Below are 15,580 nucleotides of genomic sequence, written 5' to 3'. Positions count from 1 at the left end.
TTTATAATTGTTTAACATTAAAAATTAAAAGTGGGATCCCCAATCTCAGGATGTTTGATCTTGAGATTCCTAGGGCCTCACAAAATAAAGTAGAAATTGAGGTGTTTTTCCAATTCTAGTAGATACTAATTGTTTTTTAGCATTTCAACACTGCATAAAATAAATAGTGCAACCCTGATATTTTACATCTTGTGAGTAGGGGAATTCTAGGATTGTATTCAACCTTAGTATTTAACATTTATCCTAATTTATAAATACCAACATATGTAATGTTTAACATTAAAAGGTAATAGTGGGACGCCCATTTCAGGATGTTTGATAATATTCAGATTCCTAGTACCTCACATAGTGGAAGTAAAATTTGAGGTGTTATTAGACTTTAATTATTTTTTATAATTTCAATAATACATAAAATAATTAGTTCAACCCTAGTCTTTAACATCTTGTGGGTTAGGGTATTCCAAGATTATAAGTACAAAACATAGAAATTCGATTCTTGTATCTTAGAAGCAAAATATCCCTTTAATTGTTTTTTAGAATTTCAATAATACATAAAATAATTAGTTCAACCCTAGTCTTTAACATCTTTTGGGTTAGGGTATTCGAGGATTATAAGTACAAAACATAGAAATTTGATTCTTGTATCTTAGAAACAAAAATATCCCTAGGGAAGATGTGTGGTAATGAGATATTAGCTACCTCATTACTACAAAGGGTTTAGCTTAAGAGATACTTTATCTAAGTTGGTGTTAGCCTACCAACACCCCCTTGCATTTTTCACCAAATGAAGGGGCCCAAAATAATTTTTATTTTTTTTGGAAAAAATCCTCCTTTTTGCACTTAATCAATCAAGGATTTCTTCTGTCTACATGTTTAGCTTTCATGAGGTTACCATGATCTCAAAGTGATATCCTATTCGTTGTTGTTATGAGTGCTTGGTATAGAGTGAGTTTGCATGCCATTTTTGGTTTCTTTACTACCCTCACATTTTTCGCCAATTCCTTAATGGATGCAATTGCTCACGTCGTGGATTATTCATGGCTCCTTGCTTCAATGCGCTCTTCCTTTGAGTTCCTTTGATATTGGTTAGTTTCGATTTCATGTGACATTTTCAAAACTTGAAAACATGTGAAATTAATGCTCTGTGAAGAACTTGTAATTAATTAATAAAAAACAAAAAAAGAGAAAAGAGAGTAAAGTTTGAACTTTTTGTACTAATTTTGTATCTTTAAATAATCAATTTGTTTTATTACATATTGAATGAATTTCATTCCTCAACCATAATAAAAGTTCATGTGCAATAAGGTTTTGCATATTCAGAAATGAGGTAAGACAATAAAATTACCCTTATATGAAAATCAATTTTTCAAACATCCTAAAGAAATGTGCATAATTTGAATGATATAATAACCTTCCTTATTTCATCAAGTCATGATCTCAATATTCAACCTTTATAAACATGACTTATATAAGAACTTAATCAATATTCAACCTTTATAAACATGACTTGTATAAGAACTTATATAAGAACTTATTTATTATTGATTCATTCTAAATAATAAGAAAAATGATATAATATTTAAGCTTCCATAAGACTTTTTAATATAATTTTGGTTAATTTTCTTTCTTGTACATGGAGAATCTTCAGCATAGAGAAGTAACATTATTTTGGAAAAAATCATAAGGGCCCTTCTCCCAAACTTTACATTTGCTTAGGACATACTTTTCATGAGATTGGAAGTGGTTTGATGTAAACACCTTTACTTTTACTAATAACCTCACTTATCTTTATTGTTGTATTAATTAGTTTTGATGAACGTGTGTTTTTGATAATTACTCGATTATTTTCTTATTTATGGGAAAACATGAAGATCATCTCTTTTGAGCTATTTTTAATAACTTATTTACACACTATCACTCTTTTCAACACAATGATTTTAATGTGTAAGGGTTGCTACAGAACCTATGATTTTGTAGTAGCCCTATCTTATGTTTATGTTGCTCATAAATGGTTATCATAACATTATGTCTTCTCTTTTGTCGATTCTTATCTCATGGTGGAATGGTGTATAAATGGTGTCTTATTACCGTTGAAAAGCGATCAATGGTAATTACCTAATGATGGAAAATTAACCTTTATATATATATTCCAACATGCTGCAACATGGTCAGCATGTTAATGATGGAAAATCACAGGTTAACCTTTTTTTTTATATATATATATATATTCCAACATGGTCAGGATGTTTTTAATCCATTGATTATATTGTAATAATTTTAACACTATGTATCACCAAACCGACTTCTCCTCTAGAGAATATTTTATTTATATTATATTAAAAAATGGGTAATGCTCGCCACTTCATGCTCAATGGGTCATCCATTGATTTCGAATTTTGGTGGTTTATTTCATTTAAATTTTTTTGATTTGCACTTATTACAAGTAATGGTTATTGGGCAAAACCATAATCAAGTCACTGATTTTGGGTTTAGTTTCTTGGGCAAACATGGATGGATATGAGAAATCGGAAACATGGGTTTTTCTCAGAATAGATTCAATAAGTTGACTTGCAAGGATTTTTTAAACACCTTTGTTTTAGGATTCACTTGATTTGATCCACTATTTTCTCATGTTCTGGATCTAATTTGGTGATGGATTTGATTTGCAATCATTTTGTATAACTTATGAAATTAGGTTGATTGCTCGAAATGCCCTACTTTCAGTGTTTTTGTTTGTTAATTAGGCCGATAGGCCTTCCTTTGAAAGAGACTTTCGTCGTCCTTTTGTCTCTACAGTTGACACGTGTCAGCCACATTCAGCGGGCAAACAATTTTCGTATTAGGCCTCTTTTTAATATTTTTCAGCGGGCATTCAGCGTCTCCTTCAATTACTTGGCATGGTCTCAACCGAGAATCTTTGCAGCTGGCGCGAGTTCTATTGCCCGGGTCTCGCAAAACCTCAACGGAAAACTGTTATGCCAATTCCTACTTTAACCTTATATAGCTTCGACGATCTCCACACTCTCAACATGTGATTGCATTTCATATGTTCTCATGCTCAAATAGTCGTCTTCCTCCGGCTGCCATTGCTGGTGGTGGACGCCTATTTGTTATTAATTAGTCACATCCTGAACTGCTATTGTCGTTCCGTTCAGATCCCTATTACACTCTTTGGCACCTCCTCCTGCTGATTACTTACAGTCCGTTTGTAATCGAAGTAGCAGCATCATTTATTGTGGGATTGGCCGAGATGGCGAAATATATGGAAATGGTGGACGCGGGTATAAGGATCGCTGCCAGGTTCAATTCTCATTGCCCTCAGACATCATGTATGTATTATCATCCAACTTCCAACAACAACACTCACTCTGATATAACTTGCCCCAAAAATGAGGTACAGGGCGCCTCGTCTCGTGCCCTGCAAGTTTCTGCATCTAATGCCGATGCAATGTTTGAGATACTCTGTATTGCTTTTTAGGTTGCAATTTCTTTATCTCCTTCTGCAAGAAAGACAATGTGACGGAGACTGTCCCCTCTCCCCAATTTTTAATCAATTATTATTTCATCCTTTTTCCATATAATCTTGTTATGCATGATATCGGAGAGCATAATATCTGGGCATCCTTCTGTTCTTTTTGGTTTAAATGCAATCTTAGTGTTAGTTCAGCGATTTCTATTGTTTTTTTCATTGATTTTTATGGCTTAAATACTGGAAAATGTTGAATGGTTGTAGCATTCGAGCCTCGGATTTCCATACTCCCAGTTATGACAGATCGATTTCCTAAAATCTATTTTTAAACCTTTTTCCCTGTTGATATGAAAATAAAAATGGGGAGGGTTACAAAGAAAACAAATCTAATTAAGAACAACAAAAATAAATCTATGGCACTCAATACCCACTGAGAAGAATGGAATGGCATGCTAACCATACATAAATTCTCTAATCGCAAGGGCTACGAGTTAGACCAACCATATTTTGGGATTTTCCCAAACGCGTTGCTATGCGTTAAACTATAACGCTTCATTTTCGGTCATAGGAGTATAGGAAACCAAAAATCTTTAAATTTGGTTGATTTGATGGATAGATTGCCTTTCTGATATTTTAGTTTAACGCTTCATTTTCGGTCACAGGAGTATGGCAAACCAAAAATCTCTAAATTTGGTTGATTTGATGGACAGATTGCCTTTTTGATGTTTTAGGCCTGTAACAGTTGCTTGTTTTTGTATTTATTTTCAACCCAGCTCTGTAATGGGGAAAGCTTCAAATTCTAGTAGTGATCAACAATAGGCTAAATGGTAGAATATCAGAGGTATATGGGAATTGTACAAGTCTTCTTCGGTTTAGACTGGCAAACAATAAGTTCAGTGGAGAAATTCCAAAGGGTCTAGGGGGATTTCCAAGAGTTTCGGTGCTACATCTCAGTTCTAACAACTTTGAAGGAAGCATTTCTAAAGATATTGGCAATGCTAGAAATTTATCTAACCTACAAATTGACTATAATAGATTTTCATAATTTCAACAGGCTTCGAAAGTTGATTAGTTTGCAGCTTTACCAGAATAAACTTGAGGGTGAGATTCTTAAGAATATTGGTACAATGGCATTGGAATTTTTAGATGCTTCGGATAATATGCTCTCAGGAATACTTCCAAAGGGTTTAGGCAATTTAACTAGGCTAAAATATTTGAATTTGTTTGAAAATAGATTGTCTGGCGAGATTCCTCCAGGGATTGCTGAGCTGACCTTGTTGAAAACTCTGAAATTGTTTCGCAATTCGCTCACTGGGCAAATTCCTCAGAAGCTTGGAAGCAAGAACCAGTTTGAGGTTTTGGATTTATCTAAAAACCAATTAAGTGGGACATTGCCAACCCATCTCTGTAATGGGGGAAAGCTTCAAATTCTAATGTGATCAACAATAGGCTAAATGGTAGCATATCAGAGGTATATGGGAATTGTACAAGTCTTCTTCGGTTTAGACTGGAAAACAATAAGTTCAGTGGAGAAATTCCAAAGGGTCTATGGAGATTGCCAAGAATTTCGGTGCTACATCTCCTCTTATTTATCCCATTCCAAAATAAAAAATATCAGTTTTTTACCTCAATCATTTCTATTCCAAAATATTTCAGAAATCAAAATAAACCCCACAAATAAAAATGCAAACAAATTAGCCTACCTAGAAGTATGTTCTCTTTTACATTGCACTTATGCTAAAAGGAAATGAAATGCAAAAAAATAGGGTGATATTGCATATGAAAATAAATGGATAAAAAACAAGGTGATATTGTATATGAGAATAAAAGGATTTGGAAACCTCAACCGAAAACTGTTATGCCAATTCCTTCTTTAACCTTATATAGCTTCGACGATCTCCACACTCTCAACATGTGATTGCATTTCATATGTTCTCATGCACAAATAGTCATCTTTCTCCGGCTGCCATTGTTGGTGGTGGATGCCTATTTGCTATTAATTAGTCACATCCTGAACTGCGGTTTTCGTTCTGTTCAGATCCCTATTACACTCTTTGGCACCTCCTCCTGCTGATTACTTACAGTCTGTTTGTAATCGAAGTAGCAGCATCATTTATTGCGGGATCGGCCGAGATGACAAAATATATGGAAATGGTGGACGCGGGTATAAGGATCGCTGCCAGGTTCAATTCTCACTGCCCTCAGACATCATGTATGTATTATCATCCAACTTCCAACAGCAACACTCACTCTGATATAACTTGCCCCAAAAATCAGGTACATGGCGCCTCGTTTCGTACCCTGCAAGTTTCTGCATCTAACGCCGATGCAATGTTTGAGATACTCTATATTGTTGTTTAGGCTGCAATTTCTTTATCTCCTTCTGCAAGAAAGACAATGTGACAGAGACTGTCCCCTCTCCCCAATTTTTGATCAATTATTATTTCATCCTTTTTCCATATAATCTTGTTATGCATGATATTGGAGAGCATAATATTTGGGAATGCTTATGTTCTTTTTGGTTTAAATGCAATCTTAGTGTTAGTTCAACGATTTCTATTGCTTTTTTCATTGATTTTTATGGCTTAAATACTGGAAAATGTTGAATGGATGTAGCATTCGAGCCGCGGATTTCCATACTCCCAGTTATGAGAGATCGATTTCCTGAAATCTATTTTTAAACCTTTTTCTCTGTTGATATGAAAATAAAAATGGGGAGGGTTTCAAAGAAAACAAATCTAATTAAGAACAACAAAAACAAATCTATGGCACTCAATACCCAATGAGAAGAATGGAATGGCATGCTAACCATACATAAATTCTCTAATCGCAAGGGCTACGAGTTAGACCAACCATATTTTGGGATTTTCCCAAACGCGTTGCTATGCGTTAAACTATAACGCTTCATTTTCGGTCATAGGAGTATATGAAACCAAAAATCTTTAAATTTGGTTGATTTGAGGGACAAATTTCCTTTCTGATATTTTAGTTTAACGCTTCATTTTCAGTCACAGGAGTATGGCAAACCAAAAATCTCTAAATTTGGTTGACTTGATGGACAAATTGCCTTTCTGATGTTTTAGGCCTGTAACAGTTGTTTGTTTTTGTATTTATTTTCAACCCAGCTCTGTAATGGGGGAAAGCTTCAAATTCTAGTAGTGATCAACAATAGGCTAAATGGTAGCATATCAGAGGTATATGGGAATTGTACAAGTCTTCTTCGGTTTAGACTGGCAAACAATAAGTTCAGTGGAGAAATTCCAAAGGGTCTAGGGGGATTGCCAAGAGTTTCGGTGCTACATCTCAGTTCTAACAGCTTTGAAGGAAGCATTTCTAAAGATATTGGCAATGCTAGAAATTTATCTAACCTACAAATTGACTGTAATAGATTTTCATAATTTCAACAGGCTTCGAAAGTTGATTAGTTTGCAGCTTTACCAGAATAAACTTGAGGGTGAGATTCTTAAGAATATTGGTACAATGGCATTGGAATTTTTAGATGCTTTGGATAATATGCTCTCAGGAATACTTCCAAAGGGTTTAGGCAATTTAACTAGGCTAAAATCTTTGAATTTGTTTGAAAATAGATTGTCCGACGAGATTCCTCCAGGGATTGCTGAGCTGACCTTGTTGAAAACTCTGAAATTGTTTCGCAATTCGCTCACTGGGCAAATTCCTCAGAAGCTTGGAAGCAAGAACCAGTTTGAGGTTTTGGATTTATCTAAAAACCAGTTAAGTGGGCCATTGCCAACCCAGCTCTGTAATGGGGGAAAGTTTCAAATTCTAATGTGATCAACAATAGGCTAAATGGTAGCATATCATAGGTATATGGGAATTGTACAAGTCTTCTTCGGTTTAGACTGGCAAACAATAAGTTCAGTGGAGAAATTCCAAAGGGTCTATGGGGATTGCCAAGAGTTTCGGTGCTACATCTCCTCTTATTTATCCCATTTCAAAATAAAAAATATCAGTTTTTTACCTCAATCATTTCTATTCCAAAATATTTCAGAAATCAAAATAAACCCCGCAAATAAAAATGCAAACAAATTAGCCTACCTAGAAGTATGTTCTCTTTTGCATTGCACTTATGCTAAAAGGAAATGAAATGCAAAAAAATAGGGTGATATTGCATATGAAAATAAATGGATAAAAAAAGGGTGATATTATATATGAGAATAAAAGGATTTGGACTTTTTTGTATATGGTGTTTTAGTTTCAATGCCAAAAATCTGTTAGAGCAGTTAAGAGGAAAGCGATTAATGTTTGTTGGAGACTCAATAAGTCAAAACCAATGGGAATCCATGGTCTGCATGCTTCAAGTAGTGATTCCTAGCAATAAGAAAACTGTTAGTCAACAAGCTTCAATATTCAAGGCCTTGGTAAGCTAATAAATGTAGTTTCCATGGATAGTTATGCATTTGATTATATGGTGAGTAATGAAGTCTTACAATCTTCTTTCTCTGAAAAGGATTATGATGCTTCTATGGAGTTTTTCTGGGCTCCACTTCTGGTTGATCTGCACAATAACAGTCAGAACCAGAGAATTCTCAATCTGGACACTCTTGCGGATAATGGTGTTTACTGGAAAGGAGGTTATGTATTGGTTTTTGAGTCATCCCATTGGTGGCAAGATCAAAGGTGGGAAGTATCAAAACTCTGAACTTTCTGATTAAAATTTTCAACAAGGGGCAACCAAATTTAGTGTTGTAAATGATATTAAAAATGTAATAGTTTGGAATGTGGTTGGACAGATGGGACCTGATCATGGCTAACAATAAGCTTTACACAAACATGGATCCACTTGTGGCTTACAAGAGGGCATTGACGACGTGGGCAAACTGGATACCTACAAATATCGATCCCAAAAAATCACTTGTCTTCTTTAGCACCTCGTCCCCTACACATTACAAGTAAATCTTTATACAAACACACATTGTATATATTATAGGGCATTTTTGATGTGGATTGCAGTTTTCATGAATATTTTGGAATTGGAAGTTTAAGCTTTAAAAAAATATAATTGTTGTTATGATAGATCAAATTCCAAGATATTCATGAAATATATTCAAGTAGCTATGGCTCTTATTTTAGGTATACGAAATGGTTTTCCTCATAAAATTGATGTAAATGTGCAGCCCAATTTATTGGAATCAGAAGAACGGGCAGAAATGCTATGGTCAGACTGAACCAGTGCAATTTGAAGGATACTCACCTCCAGTGATTCCTCAGGTGGCCATAGTGAAGGAAGTTATAGGGACTATTATTTTTCTTGTTACTTTGCTAGCTATCACAGGACTATCCCAATTTCGCAGAGATGGTCACCCTTCAATTTACAGTAGTACTGTTACTAGTGATGAGAAGCAGCATCCTGAGCAGTTTGCAGATTGTAGCCATTGGTGTTTACCAGGCATCCTTGATACATGGAATGAGCTTCTATATGTCACTTTGCTTTCCAAGGGTGTAGGGAATTGATAATTCTTATTGATCCCTGAAGCTGGGCCAAATCTGGGACCTGGTTGGCCATAAAGAGGAAATCCTCCGCCTTGACTCGCTGGAGAAGTAAACATATCTGGCATTGCAAACCCATCCATAGGGCCCATTCCAATCCTGTCAAAGCCATAAGTATCACCAGAAACCATACCTGGATGAAAGCCTAAAGCCTTTGATCCTGCGATTCCCCGCTACCCCTTGAAATTGTCCCATGCCACATCATTCCTCTTCCCTTGCCTCTTCCTTGGCTTGCACTCCAAGTCTAGCTTGAGCTTTCTTGGTCATCGCAAACATTGATTTGAACTTATTTTAGTAAAACGTGAAAGAAAAAAATCACAAAATTATGCTTATTCCTGTATTGGGTTATGATGGAAACAAAAATTTACTTGTTGGGTTGCTCTAGATTGAAGATTTCTGGAATGAGTTGTTATTCACTTGTATTCGTTACCATATGGGTTTATGATGACTATCAACGTTTTGATTTGGCTATTCTGCAAAATTTTCACCTTAGTTGTTGTGTTGACTTTACATGCTCACACATTTGAATGTGTTTGGTTAACATTTTTTGTGTAGATTTTGGTTAAGTCTGGTTTTCTGTTTAGGAATAAGAGTTTTGTAGGGAGATTCTAGGTTTGGAAAATTTGTAGTTTCTTCTACTACTTGAGACTATGGACGACTATGTTCCTTTGGGCTAGGTTTATATATAGAATCATGCATACCGGTGCTATGAATTTGAATAAAGTACTCTGGTATTTTTCTAGGCTTGAAGTTTTAACATTTCATTGTGGTGATTTAGCTTGGTCTTCTGTGGATTTCTTTATTGGGTTTTAGTGTTTTTGCATAGCACACCGACTTGTTAAAATGGACTTGTTGAATTGGGATTAATTTTTATACATACATCGACCAGCCCACATACACCAACGACCTCGAATGCCTTCACTGAGCCTTTAATTCTTTAAATGGAACACTAAGGCATTCTAGCAACTCCGACTGCTGTTTTTGGCTACTACTTGTCTCGTATGGCAGGTGTTGAGGTTTCCCTTGTTATAAACTAGAAAAGAAATTAGATATCCCAAATGATTGAGGCCAGATTAAACTCAGGTATGTCCTGTCACTTATTCTGAAGCTAAATATTATCCATGAATATAGTAACTACCCAGAGCTCATGAGCTAGGAAATTTCTGTGGATAACTAGAGGGTGTACTTGTGAATGCAACTGCAGAATTTTGTGAAAGGTTCACTTGCCTGTAGATTGTAGAAATTTGATGGACAAAATATCAATTTTAGTTGAAGAGAGTTTCATTGTATGGGGCAGGTTGTACCAGATTTAATTGTATTGTATATGTTTAATAATGAAAAATTAAAAATCACGAGGGGTATTGTTTTTACCACATACCTCTCAATTTTTTAGTGCAGGGGAGTGCCATTAAATTTCTGTTATGAAATCATTGCAGTGGGAGATATTTTTATAAGAAAAATTGCAGCCTTGTTGGACAATTATTACTTTATTGTTTCATTGCTTATACATGGATATTCAGCTCATACAAAAGCTTGTATTGATCTGGTTGGTATTGAGAGTACTTGGTCTCAGGTTGTATCGATCTGGTTGGTTTTCAGAGTACTGGGTCTCAGGCCTTTTGCAATTTGGTTTGCCTTTCATAATTTTTATGATGTAGAACTTTCATTCTGTATCACGTAGAACTATCACTCTGCAAGTACAGTTTTACTATTAGCTTTGTAAATATTTTTCCTTAGAAATAGCTTATGGCTTCGACAAGAAGGGTGGAGAGGAAAATATTGTTGTTTTTGATCTTGGCGGTGGCACGTTTGATGTCAGTGTTCTGACTATTGACAACAGAGCTTTTGAGGTTTTGGCTACAAACGGTGATACCCATCTTGGAGGTACTTTGTCTGAACTCTGTCTGACAATTTTACATTATGAATTTGAAAACGTGCATGGTGTTGAGGGAAAAAATGCCTATTTAGGACGATCCTATCCACCTAAGGTGTGATAGCGCCTTAGCAACAAACGAATGCAGCTATCATGATTTCTTCCTTTATGAAATATGAAAGAGAGGAGATCGGCAGACTTACCGTTATCTTCCGGTTGTCCCTCGAACTAGATCCTCTTCACCTTGTGTGTCCACGGCTACTTGCCCCCTCGCTTGATCAAGAGAACAACTACTTGAATCCCACGAGATCACAAGAGAACAGCTACCTGTGACAAGAGAACAGCTACTTGCAACAAGAGAAGAACACAATACAAAGGCAAATATACATATTCATAAACGATTCAGGATTAGAAGTAAATCAAATATACTAATGCAATTACACAAAATACACCAGCATATAGGAAAGAATCAAGATAGCTTTATTGAAAGTAACAGTGTTCAGGAAGAGATACAACCCATAGGGCTCCAACCCAGCATCTCCTTCCCAGCAGAATGGACTTCCTTCTTCAGCTCTGATGTCTTTAGCTAATGGTTGATCCAATCTTCTCTCCTTGCTGCTTGCCCTCAGCTCCTTGCTCTTTCACTGGCCCAGCTACACCAAGATCCTGCAAAATGGCAAGAGAGGGAAACTACAAGAAGCATACATTCATAATTGATTCAAGGATTAGAATAAATCAAATGCACAAGTATAACAATACACCATTGAGACACATGCATATAGAAGAACCTCAAATGCTTTATTAATGGAAGAAGTAAGGTTCAAAAAGTGATACAACCATAAGAGGCCCAATCCAGCATCACCTTCCCAGCAGAAAGAAATCTCCTCTTCACCTCCTTCAAAGCAAATCACCCAATAGTTCTAAACTCAAACCAACAACAATTCTTTACATTCACAAGATTCCAGCCTCTGGATCTCATGGGAGAGAGATCCATATATAGGAGTTTGGAGAGAGGATGAGTCAGCCTGAGATGTGACTAGTGTCCTCTCCCACTCCAGTTCTTCTTCAGTTCTTGAGTCCACTTGGAGGTTCTTGCTTCCACTTGGAGATCTAGAACCTCTTACTCATCACCAGTCGAATTCCTTGATCCAAGTGTCATTTTGGAAGCTTCCTGGGCATTGACACCTTGAGGAATGACTCTGCCACATGTCCAAACTCGCTCAGCGCAGGTAGCCTTCTTTGTAGTTGACATTCAACGCAGGTAGACAGTGGAGCAGTTGACATTCAGCGCAGATGCTCAGTGGAGCAGTTGACATGATCCAGAATTGCCTTGTTTTTGAGTGTTTTCAGGTGGAGAACTTTTGTTCAGTGTTGTGGTTTGCTGGCCTTGTTCCTCTAGGGGTAGGAACAACATGTTTAGGGACTTTGGATCCCTTAGATTATGGACATTTCATGCTTCATGTTGTAAGGCACATAAATGTCTATAACAGTTGCCCCCTAAAGTATGAGGTCGTTTATCGGGTGAAATGCTTTATCAGGAGGATCCGAAGTTCATTCAATCGCTGAGAGGTGACCTGTAATAAGATACAATACAATACATTATTTTTCATACTGCTTTCATGATCTAGCTGAGGCGGGCATTCCCATGCTCAGCTTTATAAATACATTTTTCTGTACATAGAACGGACAATCGTCTGATGGTAGACTGATAATTCTCTGTTGAAATTATCATCCTTTGATTAGGATGATCATCTGCTGTACATGTTAATGTCTTTATTTCCTGAATATATATCGCAGCCCGGATGGATGAAACTAGATCCGGGGTCTTCAAACTCGTCCGATCTTCACTCTAAGTACAAGTCGATCCATGTGAGAATTTCTTGGAGTCGAACATGGAAAGACATCGCTTGATTACCAGTCAATGATGTAAACTGTTAACAAGCGCGAGAGGAATCACCGATAATGATGATGACCCTCAAGGTACGACAGTACAATTGACGTGGTGTGAATAAAGGGACTTGGCGTCAAACACCACGCAAAATCTTTCGGTCGAAGGTCATTGATGTATACTTGTCGCCGGAAGTGAGAAACTTGCCATTGAGGCATGCAAGCTTCAAAGTACTGAGGGGGTTGTTCCTAGATCAACTTCTTGGATAATGAGCTGAAGTCGACAAGAAGCGATCTGTCAAAGGAGGGCCTTAATGAATCCCACATCAGTGACACGGAATGGAGCTAATGATTGTGATGAAGGTGAAAACGATCTGTGAAATATGATTCAGGGTGGCGGTCATGAAAGGATGAAAGATGATGTATGGTAGTGGATGGGACACGGTTGACTCTTTCTGAACAACATCTCTTGAACATATAATGACACTGATGCGATGGATCGGTAGCATTACCCGAAATGTGGATGATTTGGCGAGACCATGGTGATGAGACCGGTGAATGAAACAACCCAACCCGATGTGGTACGGAGGAAAAGTGTCATGTTCAAGAGCGACTTGCTACCATTAAAGCTTTGAGGTTCTCCCAATTTTTCCCCAGTCATTTCTGACCAGTACCTCTTTATTTTTGTCAAGCTTGAGGAGGATAACATATGCTTGTTCTATAACCTGCCCTTCGGGCAAGCCCATCGCTATGTTTTAACGAGCCTAGCGATAGGGAAACTCGTTCTCGTCTAAAGACAAGTTTGTCGCTATTTAATGCATTTTAACAAGTCTAGCGACAAAGACAACTCGGTCCTTTTCATTTTTAGAGAGTCTGAAAAGGTACGTAAAGTTAACTCCAAAGGTCCTTTTTCGTCATCTAATCCCTTAAGTCCGAAAAAGTATAAAATAATACAGAAGGGATGAGTTTTCGATAACTTTAACGAGCCGAATAAAACAAGCGCTCGACCTTTTTGTGCAATAATCCCTCTGGTCCAAAAAGATTAAAATCTAGAGGGGGGATAGCTCTTCCGGTCCTTTTAACGAGATGGAAGGCCAAAACTCGGCAATCTTTTCATATTTTACGAGTCAGTTGAAAAGAGCTTAAAGAAGACTCGTCTTTTGAGGAACGAGTGATAAACAGGGATAGCAATTGATTCCAGGTACAGGTTGGAATTTTCCAATCACGACAGTGTCACAAGGATGGCTAGGTGAAATCACTCTTCGCAGCTGTTCCTCAAAATAGGTAAACAATCATATGGAGGTGAACGATTGGCCAAATGAAAGTGGAGGTGGCAGGTGCAAACACGACCAAGGATTTTATGGCTGATAAATTTACGATCACAGTGGTTTTTTACCGGGATAGGTTCATTTTTTAGTTAAAAATGAGCTTAAACACTGGAGGAAACTCTGCTCACTGCTTATATTTATTTTTTAACGAGCATGAAGACCGCGTTAAAACTGCTCGGATCTTGCGTTTATTTTTTAACGAGCATGAACTTTATGCTAAAACTGCTCGATGATAAGTTTGCATGCCCCCAGCATAATAACGCAAATCGAGGTGCACGCCCCCCAAGCTTCATTGCATTCAACTCGGTGGTTGGAATGAAGGTTTACCTTTGAGAAAGGGGATTTGTTTCATTTTTTAATGAGGTTGACACAAGATAAGAACCGTCCTCGGCGTCCAAATCCATTAGATGTAGAAGGTTTCATATTCCACTGTGGCCACTTCCGCCAGATTACTCGGAGGCGGTAGGGAAAAAGTACCCATTAAGGCAGGGTCTTTTAGGAGACCTACTCCGATATTTTGGAGCGAATGATTCCTTCCATGGATCATTGGAATGCTTCCCGTAACTTGCGAACTGTTGGGGAGAAAAGTTTGTTGGTTAACGATTGTAATTCCTCCTTGGAAGGGAAATGCAATCTTCCTAAAATAGGTCGACACAACAGCTGCCATGGCATATATCCATGGTCTTCCTAGTAGGATGTTGTAATCAAGATTCCCATCGATGACTTCAACATCTATTTCTACCGTTTTTCCCTCTAGTTCAACTTTCAAGTTATTTAGTATACCATATGGGGTATATGTCATTCCGTCGAATGCTTTTAACGTCGTCGCAGACCTCGACAAGGTTGGAGATCCTAAAGTTTTCCAGCAACTCATCGACATAATGCATGTAGATGCCCCCTCATCAATAATTGTTCGATGAACAGTTTTGTTGAGGGCTTTCACTTGAATAAGGAAAGCTAGTTGAGCTGGTAACTGAGGGTCATATCCTTTATGATCAAAGGCCACAAGATTGGAATCCATTGGGTCAATTCCACCTATTGCTAATAATAAAGCTTGCTCTTGGGAGAAGCAATTTTGCGGTACCTCAAGTGTCGACATAACGGACGGCGATTGGGCCAGGTCCTCTATCTATGCTATTTTCGCACAAGGATTAAATGTAAATTTGTGTACTACTCCCTTTTGCGAATTTATCATTGGCTCAGGGACGATGGGTGGCACAACTTCGGTCAAAGTTGTTGTCGAACTACTAGGTTGTTCATTAGCCTTGTTGTTCGACAACTTTGGATTCCTGTAATCCTTATTCCTCGTCAAAGCATCATTTTGCTGCTTTGATATAGACAACATAAGCACTTGGGATCGGGAAGCATTTTGATTAGCAACCAGTTCGGTTCTCGGGCTTGGAAATGGATCAGTCAACACAACTGAGGTTTTCGAACTCTTAAAGAATCTTTTGAGCTCAGCTTTGTATGGACAATCTGCTGTCCAATGATCCTCATCGCATATATGACACCCCG

General features: G+C 37.3%; 1 pseudogene; it reads left to right on the top strand.

Annotated features, from left to right (window-relative positions):
• Positions 1–7,871: 7,871 nt before the first annotated feature.
• LOC149154786 (protein trichome birefringence-like 36 pseudogene) lies at positions 7,872–8,941 on the top strand (annotated as a pseudogene).
• The last annotated feature ends 6,639 nt before the right edge of the window (positions 8,942–15,580 follow it).

Source organism: Pinus tabuliformis, chromosome 9, assembly GCF_031772625.1.
Source record: "Pinus tabuliformis cultivar Carrire ecotype Pingquan chromosome 9, CPIR1, whole genome shotgun sequence".
Taxonomy (NCBI): Eukaryota; Viridiplantae; Streptophyta; class Pinopsida; order Pinales; family Pinaceae; genus Pinus; species Pinus tabuliformis.
The sequence above is the reverse complement of the archived record's forward strand: the minus strand, read 5'-3'. Positions and strand labels throughout refer to the sequence as shown.